The sequence below is a fragment of the Piliocolobus tephrosceles genome, chromosome 19, assembly GCF_002776525.5.
Source record: "Piliocolobus tephrosceles isolate RC106 chromosome 19, ASM277652v3, whole genome shotgun sequence".
NCBI classification, from domain to species: domain Eukaryota; kingdom Metazoa; phylum Chordata; class Mammalia; order Primates; family Cercopithecidae; genus Piliocolobus; species Piliocolobus tephrosceles.
The window spans coordinates 58,822,669-58,838,814 of NC_045452.1; positions in this window are offsets into that span (position 1 = coordinate 58,822,669).

Sequence of the window (16,146 nt, forward strand, 5' to 3'; positions counted from 1 at the left end):
AAGAATAAAACACAAATGATATAAATAAAAAACAGTAACAGAAATGAAAAACTTTAGAGTTGTACTAGTTCCTAGGGCTTCCATAACAAAGTACCACAAACTATGTAGCTTAAAATAACAGAACCATTATTGGTTCAGAATTCTGTGCAAGGCTGGGTGCAGTGGCTCACGCCTATAATCCCAGAACTTTGTGGGACTGTGGCAGATGGATCACTTGAGGTCAGGAGTTTGAGACCAGCCTGGCCAACATGGTAAAAACCCATCTCTACTAAAAATGCAAAAATGAACTGGATGTGGTGGTGCATGCATGTAATTTCAGCTACTCAAGAGGCTGAGACAGGAGAATCACTTGAACCCAGGAGGCAGAGGTTGCAGTGAGCCGAGATCGTGTTACTACGCTCCAACCTGGGTGACAGAGCGAGACTCCATCTCAAAAAACAAAACAAAACAAAAAAATTCTGCAGGCTAACAGTATGAAATCAAGATGTCATCAGGGTTACTTTCCCTCTGAAGGCACTAGGGAAGAATCTGCCTCACGCATCCTAACTTCTGGTAGCTTCAGGCATTCCTTGGCTCATAGATATATCACTCCAATTGTCTATCTTCACATGGCCTTCTATGTCTTCACATCATCCTCTGTCTGTGCATGTCTGTCTCTGCGTTCAAATTTCCATTTTATATGAGGAAACAAGTCATATTGGACTAGGGTCCACCCCAATAACCTTGTTTTAACTCAGTTACCTTTATAAAGATATGTTTTCAAATAAGGCAACGTTTTGAAGTACTAAGTTTAAGGACTTCGACATATCTTTTTTTGGTGGCACACAAAGAAACCTATAGCAGGTGACATTGGCAGACTTGTTGGAGATAAAGACAGAATCAAAGCCTTGAAGCCACACAAACATAAATTACCCAAACTGAAACAAGAGGAAAAAAAAAGTTTTTAAAAAAAGAAAAAACCACTTCAAAAAATTTTAGGAAAATTTTAGGAAAAATATTAATGTTCCACAATGAGAATTTGTGGAAAATTTAACACTCTTCTGCAATTGATATAGCAAATAGGCAGAAAATGAGTAAATATATGGAAAACTTGGAGAACATTCTCAACTAATCTGACAAAATTGACATTTACCTTTACATTTTGTGGGATTCAGTCAAAACAGTAAAGAAAAATTAGAAAATAGAATATAGAAATATAGAAAGTAAATACAGAAAATAGATGTCTCAAGTCAATGATCTGAATATCTACCTTTAAAAAAAAAGCAGAAAAAAGAGCAAATTAAGCTAAAAGTAGGCAACACACCATTAGGAGAAAATATAGAAATGAAAGCAGAAATCAATGAGATCAAAAAGAGAAAAACAGTAGAGAAGGTCAATAATATCAAAACTGCTTTGAAATATCAGTAAAATTGATGACCATCCAGCTATAATAAACACGAGCAACAGACACACATTACCAAGATCGGACATAAAAGAGGGGCATCATTTTGAACCTACAAACACTAAAATAACAATAAGAAAATGTCACAGCATCTTTATGCTCATAAACCTCATAACTTGGATAAAATAAGGGTAACACTTTAAAAACAACCCCACATGCTACTTTAAGAAGAAACAGATAACACATGTGGTTCCCTATCAATCAAAGGGACAAGGTAAATCGACACTAGGCTGTTGCTAGCATTTGCTCAGCCACTCAGTCATGCCATTGAGGGTACAAGATTGTTCTATATTTCTCATCTACCATCCTAAGAATGTTAAATTATAACTTCCATGCATATAAATTACAGTAGCAAAATGGTTGTCCCAGTTCTAGTCATGATACTTCCAATCACAGTAGGAAAAAAGAAGGGGAGTTGACCAGTTAATCTGTCCCTTTCATTGGAAACTCGAAAGTGTTTTCTGTAGTCCCACAACCCGATAGATTTTCCCCATTGGCTAGAGCAGTGTTACAACAGTTACCATTAGCTGCAAGAATAAATTTGGAAGAGGATTCTAACTTTTGGTTTAGTTCAATAACTATCTCTTGTTTGTGACTGGGATCTTCTTTGCTTCAAACAAGAGCATTGTATCTTATTATCCAGGAAGAGGGAAAGGATAGACATTTATAAGAAATCACAAGGTTGCCACATGGTTCTGCTGCAATCTGACTGTGCTACCAAATTTAGATAAATAATACCTGCACTAGCTACACCTCACCAATTAAAAAAATACTTTTTGTACAGATGAAAATGGATATGAAACAATGCTGCCAGTACTCCACTACAATTTTATTTAATAAAAATTCTTTGTAACTTGATGTGAGATTTTCAGTTTGATTTAATTAATTTTTATTTTTAAAATAAGGTTTTCTCTTGCCTGTGGGTAGAATCCATCTGTCAGATCACAGATGAGCAAGCCAGATTGAAGAGGAACAGACTTTCTTAGGTGGGCAATATGTATGAAATGTGGTAATTTTGCAGATTGGGATGCTTAGAAATCTGTGAATCCCTATAAGCAAGTTATGAACCCAAGCCAAATTGTTAGGAAGAAAAAACCAAAATTGTTGCTCTGAAAATTCCTTTTTATGCGCAGGGGCCTCTGAGATAGCTCTGAACAAAATTGCAAGATTCAGAATGTGTTCTTCCTAAGACTTTCAGATAATTTATGAGAATTTTTTCCCAGCTACTACCCATAATGATGATATATAATTGATTTCTTGTCAATATGAATACAGAGCAATAGGAAACGAATATAAATTAATCTAAAATAACAGCAAAATAATTTTAAATTAAGTAGTATTAGAAACTTTGCTTCAAAATTTGGCAATACCTGAACATGTGCTTCATGCTATAGATCTTCAAAATATAAACATGAGCATTATGTTCTTATGAATGCATTTTTTGCTTTTTTAGCCTTTAATTTGAGGACTATTAAGCAAAATCTCCATAGCAACAGTTCTGTTCTTCAAAGTTTTGTAAATGATCTGGAAATAACCAAACGAATTCTAGGCATACAAGTTACATGTTAAACTTTTGTATATATTTATGCATATGCTCTTTTGCTTTATGTCCATATGTAATCTCAAAAACATTTATTCATTTTTCCATATCATGTATTTCTACTATACCTTTTTAATAATTTCTGTCATTTGTGGACCACTTTCAGTTTCTGTGTACTACCTCTGTGGAATATCTATATACATACATATACATACACAGGCACACATACATGTAGATTTGTGCATTTTATTACCATAAATCTACACGTGTGTATATGTAGTTTTATGAAATAACATCACAGAACTGAGAACTATCAAAACTGTGTTCACTGTTTATTTTTAAGAGTGAATTAGTAAATGTTTATTTATAAAATACAAGAAAGAGTAAAGAATGGCATAATAATTAATTATGAACCAACAATATAGCTCAAAAAATAAAATTTGCTGAGTAGGGTATAGGTACCACCCTATACCCTAATTCTTCACCTCCCTGGGTGTATTTACTTTACCCTTCCTTCATCAGAGGTAACTACTGTATTTAGTTTTGATTATTCCTATGCAGTTCTGGGGTAGTTTTACTACATATATATTCATCATTAACCCCATATATGCTGTTTTTTTATGAGTTTAAATTGTAGGTATCTGTCTGAAGCTTATATTGTTTTACTCAGTGTTATGTTTATAAGACTCTTGTAAGGTAATATAAGGAATGAATGTATATACTTTTGAGGGAAGGGCAGTCTATGCTCAGTTAATGTTTTGGCAGACATTTATGTCTTATCCAAAGGTTTACTCTTGAGACTCTACTATAAATATTTTAACATACTCTGTGTACATGTGCAATAGAAACTGCAGTTTATAAACACAACAGTGGAACTGCTAGTTTTTTTCTGATTTTTTAATGAAATGTTTCTAGCTTTTTACCTTTATGATTCTAGCTGTATTTTCTCTGGTGCACAACATTTAGCAGGCTAATAACATTTCTTCCTAGTGCTAGAGTGACAAGAAATTTTATCATGGGAGAATATTGAATATTATCAAATATATTTCTCAAAGCCTTATTAACCTTAAATCTAATTATGTATAATATATTAAGAAATTTCAAATGATATCTTTGCTTTTCTATGCTGAAGTAAACTTATTTGTGTATTTTTTTTATATACAACACTAAGTTTGACGTGATAAAATTTACTTAAAATATTTGCATTATTGGCCGGGCACGATGGCTCACACCTGTAATCCCAGCACTTTGGGAGGTCCAGGTGAGTGGATCATGAGGTCAGGAGATCGAGACCATCCTGGCTAACATGGTGCAACCCCGTCTCCACTAAAAATACACAAAAATTTAGCCAGGCGTGGTGGCCAGCGCCTGTAGTCCCAGCTACTTGGGAGGCTGAGGCAGGAGAGCGGCATGAACCTGGGAGGTGGAGCTTGCAGTGAGCCAAGATTGTGCCACTGCACTCCAGGCTGGGCAATAGAGTGAGACTCCATCTCAAAAAAAAAAAAAAAAAAAAAAAATTGAATTATTTTCTGTGTTCCTTTTTCACCCCCCTTCTTTTTTTCTTATTATGATTATAACTCATATAAATTGAAGTACTATTTTCTCACTGGCAGAATACACGTTAGTTTGAAAATATCTAAGTATTTGTTTTAGATAATGTGCTAACCCATCTAGGCCCAGATAGTTTTGTTTACATGTGGAATTTGAGGAGGGGAGGTAAGTATTTAACGTTGATCAGTTTTATTTAATTATTTTAGATGAGTTTAGATTTTCTGTTACTAAGTTTTGATAAATTATACTTCTTTAGGAAATTGAAGATTTCATTACACTTTCCAAATTACTGGCAAAAGATTATAAACCATAAAATAAAATTGATATTTTAAGGATTCAAGGCTTAGTTTGCAGATTTACCAGTCACAGACTTTTAAAGTGCAGACTTGTGGCTTTTTTGGCGATCCAACTCTTTCATCAACCTAATCAGATAATTATCAGCTGGCTTATTATAAATCCCAAGTTTAAGGAGCAACAGTTATTCTATACTTAACATAATTTTTAAGTCTAAACATATATGGCCTCTGTCTACTAGCCAGGTCCCTCTCTTTCAGTGTAATAGATGTCTCTTGAGGAATATCTGTAACAATGGATTTGAGCAGAAAAGCAATATCCTTAATATATCTTTACCAGAATATTACCAAAACTTAATTAAGTGTATGTTTTCCTAAGGATGTCAATTCAAAGTCTTCATCTTTTATTGCTATAAATTGGGATCAAAAATATTTGGGATTCTAAACATTGTATGGCTTTTTGGTAGGAGCCTTTGGACAATGCTTTCAGAATCACTGGTCTATGTCTAGCTTGAGATGGTATTAAAGTAAATTAAAATGGAGACCAGGTCTGAGTAATCCCTGAGAGCAAACAAAACCAATTAGGCCTGACAAGTGACCTTAACCTTGCTGAATTTGAAAACATAAGCAAAATTTAGCTTTATTTCTTGTAAATGTCTCTCTCTTTCTCTCCCCCCCCATATATATATATACCTAAGTTCAGTTAATCAGAGGCAGCCAGCAAACTTCTAAATATATGACTAGATATTTCCACCAGGAGAGACCAAATGAGGCAACTTTATAACTGTAATTAATCAAATATACTTTCTGTATTAATCCATTTTCATACTGTTATGAAGAAATACCTGTGTAATTTATAGACTGTGTAATTTATAAAGAAACAAAGGTTTAATGGACTTATAGTTCCATATGACTGAGAAGGCCTCAAAATCATGGCAGAAGTCAAAGAAGGAGCAAAGGCACGTCTTACATGGTGGCAGGCAAGAGAGCATGTGCAAGGGAACTGTTCTTTTTAAAATCATCAGATCTTATGAAATTTATTCACTATCACAAGAAGAGTACATGAAAAACTCACCCCCAGGATTCAATCATCCTCCACTGAGTCCCTTGCATGACATGTGGAGATTATGGAAATCACAATTCAATATGAGATTTGGGTGGGGACACAGACAAATCATATCCCTTTCTTTATATTACTTCCATATTCACTCTAGAAAAGCCTGTACCTTATGCTTCCTCCAGGGAATCCCTGAACCACTTCTGGTCTGGAGCTCCTGGATTCATAAATTGTTGTTTGTTCAAATAAACACTTTAAAATATTATTATGCCTCAGTTTACAATGTTAACAATAGCATATTGTATTGGCCCTGTAGGAGGGAAAAACTTTCCCTCTATACCTCTTGTGTTCTCCTGCTGGATCTGAAAAACAAAGTGACAAGAGACAGATTGACAGGAGAAAAGGCATATAAATGTATAATTTTTAATTTTGCATGCATGGGAGCATGACAAGAGGAGGTGAATATCCAACAGAGTGATGAGATTTGAAAGTTTATGCACCATTTTAATAGAGTAAAAGACAGGGAGAAAAGCCGCTTGTGGGAGAATAAATAATTTTTAAAAAGATAAATAGATTGGAGATAGGATAGTTTGTGACACCAATGTCTATTTGGGTGTAAGATATATATAGATATAGATATGAGACATAATGTAAAAATATTTGGTCTCTGCCCCTAATTTCTGTCACAAAGCTTCTAAAAACTTTGTAATGTCCTGATAAATGGGGGCACTAGATGTGTCATTTTTACTAATATTTGATCTTTAAACCCAGTTCCCTTACACAGAGCTCCAAGAGTTTTAAATTCCCTGGGTGGCTGGGTGCGGTGGCTCACGCCTGTAATCCCAGCACTTTGGGAGGCTGAGGCCGGCAGGTCACGAGGTCAGGAAATGGAGACCATCCTGGCTAACACGGTGAAACCCCGTCTCTCCTAAAAATACAAAAAATTAGCCAGGCATGGTGGCGGCGCCTGCAGTCCCAGCTACTCGGGAGGCTGAGGCAGGAGAATGGCGTGAACCTGGGAGGCGGAGCTTGCAGTGAGCCGAGATCGGGCCACTGCACTCCAGCCTGGGTGACAGAGTGAGACTCCATCTCAAAAAAAATAAAAATAAATAAAAATAAAAATCCCTGGGTGAATTCATGGTGGGTTCCTGCTCTGGGGCTGGTCATCAGAAGGGTCAAGTCATTATTAGAAGTTTGGAATGTTCAGCCCTATTTTTGATCCTTTGGGAAGGGAAGAGGGACTAGTGACTGAGTCTATGTGAAGAAGCCTCCACTAAAAAAATCCCTGAACTATTGGGTTTGAATATCTAGTTTCGTGAACATATCCACATATGGGGAGTGTGGCACCCCTCAAGTTAGTGGTGAGAAAAGCTCCTGCACTCAGGAAACTTCCGGATCTCACCCAATGTCCCCCTCTTCATCTGGCTGTTCACCTGTAACCTCTATCATATCCTTAAATATATAATAAACTGGTAATATAGGTAAAATGCTTCCCTGAGTCATATGAACCCTTTCGGAATATGACTGAACTGGAGGAAGGGAGTCATGGAAACCCCAGTTTATAGCCAGGAAGTCAGAAGTACAAGTAAAAACCTGGGACTTATGATTGGCTTCACATGTGTGGACGGTTTGTGAGACTAAGCCCTTAACCTGTAGGTTTTGTGCTAATTACAGTGAATGTCAGAATTCATTCAATTGCAGGGCACCCAACTGGGGTCTGCAGAGAATTAGATAATTAAATTGTTGTGAGGGAAAAAACAAACAACACACATTTGGTTATGGAAGAGTTCTTTGTTAAGTGTGAGAGCAAGAGTAGGGAGGAAAGAAGAGTTTTCATATATGTGGATTACGTACCCATATTAGGAAATATTTGAGTAAGTATCCGGAGTGGACACTCAATAAGCTTTATTGTCACTAAATTTTCCTCTATGACATTGGGAAGATCGTCTAGGTTAGCATGAACTAGGTTAGATCTAGATTAGCATCAACTAGGTTAGCATGAATATATGGAAGTCTAACATATTTTGTACTGTACATAATTAAAATGTAGAATTGACACCAATGCTAATATTCTACCATTGTTTTTATTTTCTGTTTAAAATTTTATATAGTTACTGTTAACGGTACTGTGTCCTTGTGCACAAAAACTGTAAGTCTCCGTAAAGTTGTCATTTTTGATATACATTAATTATATTATGCCTTTGTTATTTTTGATCATTTTCTAAACATTATTATGTTGACGAATTTTGCTAAGAGCTATTGAATTTACTATAATGAATGCTTGCTTATCTGATGCATATATTTTGATTTTTTATTTAGAATATTTATCTGAGTTTTCCTCCCGGTAGGCAAATAGTATTTTTTCCTTCAGATGACAGTAAAGCTTAGAAGCCCATTTCCAGATTGTGTCTGGTAATAATTTATCAACTGTCATGGTCTAACACACCCTAGTAATTTCTGCAGGTGTCTGGGGACCTGTTTGGGCATCTATTATAGAGGATGAAATGCCAATAACCAGGTGTTCTCCTGTCACTGTGGTTGCTGTCACTCCCAGGAGTCTTAACAGTCTCCATTACACTACAGAGGTTAATCTAAGAAGTAGCTCAGAGATAATAGGCCCTGCCAAATTTCACATTGGCTGGACTTAGTTTTCAGAAGATTTATCATATTTTAGCTAAAACAGCAACTTCCTAGTCATCAAAATTTTTCAAAAATATAAAGAAATACAGAGAGATTTTAGACACTTTTTAAAATTGGAAAATTATTAGAAGCATTTTAAATGTGTTTTTTCTGTCCTATATTCCCTTCTACCATCTATACCTTTGCTTATTCCCAGTTTTCTATGAAATGCTAGGCCTGGCAAAAACAGTGTAATTATTATTATTATTGATCTACTAATATAATCTAAATACATTCTGTTCACTATCACACAATTTTTTAAACACTTTATTCAATGAGGCAAAGTAATAACAGACCTTTAAACTACTTTTGCAAGTTGGTAATTGTGTTTTGTAAGGTAACCTTTAACTTTAATATTATAAAATAAGATCACAGCAAGGTATAAGCATAATTTAGTTTTACTTACAAAAATATTGTCCTACTAAAAATACTACTTCTGCTACTGCCGGTAATTAACCTTGGATGGTTACTTTTTCAACACCTTTGCACAGAAAAGAGTATAAAACCACTTCATATATTTTTAATGCACTATACCATTTAATTGCATACGTTTTTACTAACAGAGGCTCAATAAAAATTAATTTATTAAACTGTTGCCTTTATGTGCGTATACAATGTGGTATAAAAGAGATTTGATTGCAATGCATAGGTGTCGAATCTTGGAAAGAAAAATACTTAGCTCAGAAACTTTCTGTATACACAGATGCTACATTTCACTTGACAGAAAAGACAGAATGTATGAGAAAGGAGAAACAGAAGCGTTTCTAAAGAATAGCAGCTTCACAAAAACCCTCCAAATCTCTAATTAGCACCGAATTCATAGCTTTGTAACTATTGTTGGCCTATCTTGTTTTGACTGCCTAGGAACAAAAGCTTCTTTAGTTTTCTTGCTCCTGTTGAATAATGAGGGTAACACTGAGCCACCTGCAGGGCTTTCAACAGGTAACAGTTAAATGACTTTCAAAGAGAGGAGAGAGGGAGAGAGGAAAAACCAAGAAGAATGGTGTAAAAATAGTATATTATTGATTCAATATTCTCAAATATTTACTCACCAACTTCATTTTAAATCTCTGATTAATTTGAATGAAATTATTTACTATTTAACTGTAAGAATCCTGGTAGATTCTAACACATCAAAATTTCTGCTAAGAAAAATAAGTTGAGGAGAGAGACGGAAAAAAAATGTAGACCTTCTGGTACATGGCCAATACAGGAAAAGGCGTTATGTTCAGATTATTCCCGTGAGTATGAACAGCCATCAAATTTAACAACAATTTGTGTTCTTGTGAAAAAAATTTGAAATTGGCATTTCAATTTGTAGAAACTTTGGATATTTAATCTATTCTGATGTTGTTGACCAAGAGTCAAATTCTGTAAAATATTTAAAGAAGTTTATTCTGAGTCATATGTGAGTGATCAAGGCCCAAGGCACACTCTTAAAATGTTCTGAGAACTTTCCACCTCTTCCGGGATAAGAAGAGACCTTTACAAATAGAAATTTCCTTTACAAAGGGAAAATTAATGCCCTGTTTTTAGAGCTTTTCCTGAGTCTGCTGGTTCTCAGTAGTCCTAGCTCAAAATAATTCATAGGGCAAAAGGTCGGTGTTGGGGTGGCATATTCTGGTACCATTCACAACAATGTCTCTAAACCTTTCCACATAAGAGAGTCATGTGATTTAGTCAAAGAAACTTAGGATTTTAAGGAAATATTAATTAATTTACTATTACATATTGTTATTTCTTAACTTGTTACAGAAAGTTTTCAGGGCCACTGAAATTTACAAATAATATTTACCTTCTTTCAGTTTATGTCAATTCCAAAATAACATAAACCACCTCTGGTCTTTGACAGATTTTCATATATAAATTGGATATCATATATTTTTTTTGAGGACAGCAAGAAATTTGTAGCTTTTACTTTTTTGTTTTAGTTTACTTTAGGTTTAATTTAATTTAGGTTTAATTTAGTTTAATTTAGGTTTAATTTTAGTTTAAATTGTTTTAGTTTAATTTAGTTCAGGTGAAATACATATAACATAAAATTAACTATTTTAAGCTCCATTTTAAAGTGAACAAATCAATGGCATTCAGTACATTCACAGTCTTATATACACTCACCTCTATTAAACTCCAAAATATATTTATTATCCCCTAAGGAAATTTTGTACCTGTCAAGCAGTTACTCCTCATTCTCCCATCCTCCAGCCTCTGTCAACTACCAATCTCCTTTCTGTCTGTCTCTCTGGATTTACCTATTACGGATATTTCATACATGGAATCATACAATCTGTGACATTTTGTGTCTGGCTTCTTTGACTAGGTATAATTTTTTTTTTTTTTTTTTTTAGATTCATCCTCATTATTATGTCAGTTCTTGTCTTGGTTTGTTCTAGCTGCTCTAACAAAATACCTTGGACTAGAGAATTTATAAACAACAGAAATTCATTACTTGTAGTTGTTGAGTTTGGGGAGCCCAAGATGAAGGCATCAACAAATTCAATATCTGGTGAGGCTTGTGCTGTGCTTCAAAGAGGAAGGCTTCTTGCCGTATTCTTACATGATGGAACGTGCCAGGCAGCTCCCTTAAGCTTCTTTTATAAGGGCACTAAGCAGAGTCCTTATGACTTACTTATTCTCAGAGGCCCCATCTCATTGCTATCACATTGGGTTTACTACATGGGGTGTTAGGTTCTAACACGTAAATTAGATAGGGGTGGCGGCACCAACTGCTATGGTTTGAATATCTGCCCCCTCCAAAATTCAAATTGAAATTTAATCCCCAATGTGGCAGTATTGAAAGGAGGGACCTTCAATGGGTGAATGGATCATGAGGGCAGATTTCATTCATGGATTAATGGATTAATGAGTTAAAGAATTAATGGGCTATTACGGAGGAGGGACTGGTGGCTTTATGGTAAGAGAAAGAGGTATCTGAGTAGTATGCTCATCCTCCTTGCCCTGTCTTACCCTGTGAGGCTTTGGGACTCTTCAGAGAGTCCCCATCAGCAAGAAGTCTCTCACCAAGTGCACCTCCTTGACGATGAACTTCTCAGCCTCCATAACTATAGAAATAAATTCCTTCTCTTTATAAATTACCCAGATTCACAGATTATAAGCAACATAAAATGGCCTCAGACACCAATATTTACACTATAGCATTACTCCATTTTTTATATGGCTCAGTAATATTCCATTGTATATATATAAATACATAGCATAATTTGATATCTATTTATCCGTTTGTGAACATTTGATTATTTCCACCTTGGCTATTGTGAATAGTCCTGCTATTAATGTTTATGTACACCAACTTAAAAGTTTGAGTACTAGTTTTTCAATATTGGAAGGTATACCTCTAGAAAGATAATTGGAAAATAATATGATAATTCCATGCTTATGTTTTGAGGTGCTCCCAAACTCTTTTCCATAGCAGCTGAATCATTTTATATTCCTACAAACAATGTGTAAGTGTTCTCATTTCTCTACATATTTACTGCCAACACTTGTCTTTCCTTCCTTCCCTCCTTCCTTCCTTCCTTCCTTCCTCCCTCCCTCCCTTCCTTCCCAGACACATGGCATGTGTATGTTCATTGTAGCACTATTCACAAAAACAAATACATGGAATCAACCTAAATGTCCATCAGAGGTAAACTGGACAAATAAAATGTGGTAATATACACTATGGAATACTATACAGGCACAAAAAAAGAACAAGATCATGTCCTTTTCTGGAACATGGTTGGAGCCAGAGGCCATTATCCTTAGCAAACTAATGCAGAAGAAGATCAGGAAAAATAATGACCACTAGGTGTGATAACTGGGTGATAAAATAATCTGTACAACAAATACAAGTTTACCTATATAACAAGTTACCATGACACAAGTTTACCTATACAACAAACCTGCTCTTGTACCCCAGAACTTAAAATATAATTTTTCTTTTTTTTTGAGACAGAGTCTCGCTCTGTCACTGCAGTGCAGTGGTGTGATCTTGGCTCACTGCAAGCTCCACCTCATGCGTTCATGCCATTCTCCTGCCTCAACTTCCCAAGTAGCTGGGACTACAGGCGCCCGCCACCACGCCTGGCTTATTTTTTGTATTTTTAGTAGAGACTGTGTTTCACCATGTTAGCCAAGATGGTCTTGATTCCCTGACCTCGTAATCTACCCACCTCAGCCTCCCAAATTGCTGGGATTGCAGATGTGAGCCACCGCACCCAGCCATAAGTTAAATTTTTTAAAAAGCCATCCTAGTTGGTGACAAGTGCTATCTCAATTGTGATTTCGATTTGCATTTCCTTAATGACTAATGATGTTGAGCATCATGTCAAGGGCTTTCTGCTTCTTGGTTCTTTGCATAAGTTCTTTGGAGAAATGTCTGTATATACCCTTTGCCCACTTAATTTGGTCGTCTTTTCGTTGTTAAACTGTTGACCTGTAATTTTTGTAATGTTTGATCACTGACATAGCTTTTCCTTTCATTTTTGTCTAGCTAGTGTTTTGGCAGTTATTTCCTAGACTGTCGGGGCAGAGGGAGAGAGAGAGACCCTAGACAGACAGAGAGAAGATAGGAAAGCAAAAATCCAAAACCTTCCCCAATCTTTATCAACTGGCTTTATGATGAGGCAATCCTTCAATACTCAGCCAGGCCACTTAAAACTCTGCCTTAGCCTGCACATCCTGTTTGCACTGTGCATGGAGTTTAACCAAAGGGGAACATTTTGGGTATTCACAGGCCTTTTCTTAGCATGAGTGTTACCCTGGGCATGCATGTGATTTTCTAAATCCCAGGTAGACTCAGAAACTTTTGAATGTCCTAATTTCCCAATGAAATTCTCTCCCCTGTTTTCCCTCCTAGGCTTCTAGGACTCTATTGTTTGCTTCAAGTGTAATCTTTTGCCCCAGGCGGCTGTGGGTTTTGCACTTGCCTTACAATGTTTATTAGTCAACTCCATAGATTTTCGGACCCAGTTCCCAGTTATGCTAAACAAAGACAAGTTCCTTGCCTCAAAACTTCGGGAAGCCCCCAGGCAATTTAGAGCAGGAAAATGCAATTCTTTGCCTCTTCTGGAACCAGGGATTCCACTAGAAACAAAGGCTGCCATCTTCAAGACACCCCTGAGCTGAGTAGGGGAGTGTGGCAAGGACAAGTGAAAATGTCAAAAAGTATTTCTATCATTTTTAAGTGTCTTTTTCTTAATTCAGCATTTATTTTGCTGCTATGAACCTTTCACTGTTTCCTAGAATTCTGACAAAGTTGCTTCTAACAGGTTTTGCATGAAGTTTGAATATTTCTGTGAGGGGTCTGCTTCTTCGATCTTTTCCAGCATTTGCACTGACATTACTAACTTTACTGCTGTTAAATCATAGAAGTGCCACACAAGTGTCATCTCAGTACATGTTCTAGTGATTAAACATTGGAATAACAGCTTCTGTTTCTGTCCCTAGAGGCCAGAAAGGTGATCTCACTGGAAAGGTGACGATGTCCCCAGCAACTCAAATGCTTATTTCAACTTTTCTGTGATACATCAGAAGTTAACATTTTGAAAGCATATTTAAGCCATATATAATTAAACATAGTTCTGTATTATTTTGTCCTCAAAATGTAACAATCTATTTTTCTTTTGAAGCCCCATGGTTTTCCTAGTCATATTTTTCCCATGGAAAGTTTGTGTCCCAAGTTTGGTTCCAACAAAATTTATATACTCCCCCAAAAAAACTAAGATTAAAAGAGATATCTTAATTTAATAAAATCCCAGATACAGCAATTTTGCAGATTTTCCTAATGACCCTAAACAGAATGACCTAAAACAGAACATTGAGGCATTTGAGATAAATGTAAACATTCTGTCTTTGATACACCCAACGTGATGTGTGAGACATGCATCTGGGGTATCCTGCAGTGCAGGTGATGAGGTGTTACACTGAAAGAAAGCTGTCTGAATATGAGAGCTTCGTTTTTGAAAATTATTCATGAACAGATAGAAGATGAAATCACAGGATAAGAAATCCCTCAGCAGTAAAGATATGGTGACAATTAGAGTGAATTCAACCCAGTTATATGGTATTTTTTATTAAAATAAATGGAATGGGAAAACACCAAAGTCGTACCTTGGAGGCCAATAGATTGAAATGTTTGAACCTTTTTTTTCATCCAAAAAAAAAACCTTCAATACTAAATTTCAAAAACAAGCATAGAAACAGATATTTTCCGTAAACACAATGTAAGTATGGTTTTATTTTATTCCATCCTAACAGCTTTTATCTACAGCCTTGTGCTCTGAGACAATTGAAAAGGGGCATAATGTGAAAGGCATTAATATCTGTTACATATCAAATATATTTCTCTTTTTTCCCTCTGATGACTACTTAAGGAAAAAAAAAAGTAACATAATATACAGAGGTAGCAAGAAAGAAAATAATTGGTGGCTCAGAGATTTTAACACATGTTTGGGAAATCAGAGGCAGATGGAAAGTTAAGACTCCATCAAAGATAGTGAAGGGAGTCATGGTCCAATATACACACAGGAAATGGTTGCAGAAGCACTCTTCTCCCCAGTAGCAGCCTCAAGAAGCTCAAAGCTGGGAATACAGAGGAAGGACATGTGGAGTTGAATAGCAGAGGAAGGCATTAGCAGAGTATTAACAGAAGGTTATGCCAACAGTTGAAATTTTTGTTAATTATTCTTTGTTATTGAGGAGAGAGGCCATTTCTCTTACTGTCCCCTGTCTCCAAAGAGAAGGAGCAAGTGAAAGCTGACAAATAACAGACTGGTCAGTGCGATTGGCAGGGCCTGTACGTTAAAGATTAACCCCCACCCTAATTGCTTGTGCTATCTATAGATCACAGATAATGGTATGCAGAAATACTTGCATTGCTTACCCCCACTGCTAACGTATGTGGACATAGTCACATACCCCATGCTTGCTCAATCTATTATGACCCTTTCACGTGGACCCCTTAGGGTTGTAAGCCTTTAAAAGGGCCAGGAACTCTTTCTCTGGAGAGCTTGGTTCTTGAGACACAAGTCTGCCAAGGCTCCTGGCCGAATAAAGCCTCTTCCTTCTTTAACCTGGTGTCTAAGGGGTTTTGTCTGTGGCTAGTCCTGCTACATTAGCTTTTATTAATAACTTCTTCCACTTGTTGCATAGAATTATTGTCACTTCAACACTGACTTCTAGAATAGGGATCTACAAAAGTGGAATTATCTGCCTAGAAAACACAAGAATTCCTAGCATAGTTTCAACTGAGCAAAACTAAATCTATCATCTGCACTTTGCTAATTTTAAGTTGATTCTAGTAGTCAAGATGGTAAACATGGCATTCCTATATAAAGAGAAATGTATGTATATTCCCAATAATGCTGTAATCATTTAGAGAATACTTAGAATGAGGTTGAGAGGACCCTCCCTCATAGAATCTTATCTGGTTGGTCTGGCATCTGGTCCTACTATCTATTAAAAGTTGCTCTGATGCCTTATTTTAGTGTGCAGCCACAGTTAGGAACAATATTAAACACTGAATGTTTGTGTCCCCCAGAATTCACTTACTGAAATCTTAACCCCCAGCGAGAGGACTCTAGGA